Consider the following 2,899-nt stretch of genomic DNA (forward strand, 5'->3'; position numbering starts at 1 on the left):
CGGATAAGCCCGAATTACTCTACAAAAAAAAAAAAAAAAAAAAAAAAGTCACCATTTGTCTCAGTGCGAAAACTGATTTTCAAAGGTATCTCTCAAAATGTTATCTAGTGAATGAAATTTATTTGTCAGGTTCTGAGAACTAAAGTAAAAATCATGGGATATACACTTGGAAGGGGGGGGGATTGCGGTCTCCTCCTCGGGCCCTTGGTTTTAACGTAGATTTAGATGAGTTCAAAAGAAAATGAATTAAGTTCAGGAGGGCCATGCACAGTGGCGCACACAGGAATTTTGCAAGGGGAGGGTCCAAGATCGAAAGCCTCATTTTCATATTATGACCCAATACGTCGTTAAACATATTGACTTGATTTTGTCGATTCGCGAGAACGGAAAACAGTAAAAAATAAACTATTGAATAAATAATTAGCATTTTGTAATGAAACATACTTAAACAAATTACCAGAAAGCAAAATAATTTTACGCTTTTACTTTTCTTATAGTTAAGAAATGGATTCAGCAAAGCAAATTCATCGTTGTAGAAGCAGCATATGGTTATAGAAGTTCATAGATTATCATTTTAATCTATAAATACTTAACTAAAAACATCGTTATTATAGTGTACTCATTTATAATCACCATTCTACTTCTTTTAGGTCATTTGTTGTATAGGAAAAGTGCACAATATTTTTGAAAATCTTTTAGCATAACGATTTTATTTTTTCATTTATTAGGACTGAAATTATTGTTATCTTTGTTTGGAAATATTTTACGTACAAAATACATAGAACCGTAATCAATCGGGGAAAAAACAAGACCTATGGGAGGGGTCCGGACCCCCTGGACCCCTCCCTTGTGTGCGCCACTGGCCATGCACATCCTCATATCTTGGACAAGCATACGAATTGTACTCAGGACAGGTTCTGGATACCGGAACAAACCATTCTCTCTTCTTCTTTTTTTTTTTTTCTTCAAGTTTAAACTGCCAAAGTTTTTCATTCTTCCAAATCCTAAATTTTATACCAAAAAAAAAAAAAAAAAAAAGGAAAAAAAAATGTTCTGCTGTCTTTGAAAAGTATATTAATAATCTTAGCTTATTATCTCCCTTCAAAAATTAATTACTCTTGTAAAAAAACATAAAAAATGTGTGTAACAATAAGTGGATAAATTTGGTACAGTATTTAGGCTTTAAATTAAAATTAAGCGCACTAAAATCTGTGTAAAGTTGACCACCCTTGTAAGTTGACCACCTGTCTATGTTGACCTCTTTTGTCAGGAACGGAATTAGTCCTATCTTATATAATGAAGGAAAACCTTTGTAACTTGACCACTTTCTTCAGTAAATTATTTTATTTTATTATTTATTAATTTATTATTATTGTATTATTATTTTTATTTGATAGCTTTCCAAGAATGTTTTTAATGCTTAGATGACGGACTAGCATTTTACTAACTAAACAGCAGCATTCAGCTAATGCTGCTCTTTTTCTCCAAACTTGTTTTTCAATTGTTGTTCTATTTGAGCTTTTTGTACTCTGTTCAATAAAAATAGATGTCAGTAGAAAAGTACAAAGTGTTTTCTTTCAGTTGCAATAGGTTGTGGCAATACTGGAATTGTGCTAAGGCCCGGATCTGTACATTTTGGGCCCACTGCAACAAAATGAGTAGGGCATCTCCCTAGTGGCCAGCAGTGTCTATTTGTAAAGTTAATAAGTCTTAGTGCTAGTTTTTTTTCTTCTTTTTTTTCTTCAATTTCTAGGGCCGTTAGCCCCCTTGAGGAAGTGATCCCCCAGCACTGCGGGTACGCAGATATGGGCTTGCTAAAGAGCCCTTCTGGCTTATTTCAAGTGCAAGGGATTAAGATATAGGACATTTTAATTTAGCCTTTATGAACTGAGAGAGTCAAAACACATTGTTGCTCTTTGTGCTATAAGTGTTACATAAAAAGGCTTCAAAAAGAAAGTTAGTTGAACTTGAAATTAATAAAAAGTATGAAATATTAAAATGAATTGAAAAAGGAGAAAGAAAGAGAAAATTAGCTGGCAGATATGGAATTTCTAAAACTACGGTGTCTAATATAGTTTAAAACAAGGAAAAAATAACACAACTATTTGAATAGTATTTTTAATTATGGTTTCACTTTCAATAATGTTAAACAATGAAAGTTAGTTGAACAGAAAGAATAATGAGGGTGAATTCCTCGAAAAATGAATACACGGTGCCAGAAATGACAAAAAAATATTTCAAAAAATCATTACTGCCCTTTATAAGTCGACCACCGGTCTAAATTACCACCAAAGTACTGTACCGCGAGTGGTCAACTTACACAGGTTTCACTATACGCAAAAAATACCTAATATCGATTTTACGTTGCTCTAAAATTTGTTTTTTTTTTTTTTTTTTTTTTTTTTTTTCAAGGAAAGGGGGTAAAAGGTAAGGGGGGCGACGGATAAGAAAATGTTGGAAATCACTGTTTTAAATATTTATACAGTTTGTACTTTTGTGAATTTTATCTTTGCTAAACGAAAATAGATGATTTGGATGGTGTTATACAAAAATGAGTTACCCAACAAAAATTTTCCAAAAAATAATGAGTTATTCACATAGGTTGGCAGATAAACTGATACACTACGGGGATACAAAGACGATTTCAGCCGAATTCTGAATTAATATGCCATCTATGAAGTTCTGCTTAGAACTCAATTTACTCAAAAGTACTGCTTGGTGGGTTGACCCATTTTTGTGTCAACCCACCGTCAATTTGTTATAATTATAACCGATACTTCAAGTTCTTATTATTTAAAGTGCTGATGACAAAAAATAAATAAAATAAAAAACACATGATGATTGAAAATATTAAACTTACCTAAAAAAAATTCTTGTCACCGTTGGATTTAAAACACAT

Source organism: Uloborus diversus, chromosome 3 (genome assembly GCF_026930045.1).
Source record: "Uloborus diversus isolate 005 chromosome 3, Udiv.v.3.1, whole genome shotgun sequence".
In the NCBI taxonomy this organism is placed as follows: domain Eukaryota; kingdom Metazoa; phylum Arthropoda; class Arachnida; order Araneae; family Uloboridae; genus Uloborus; species Uloborus diversus.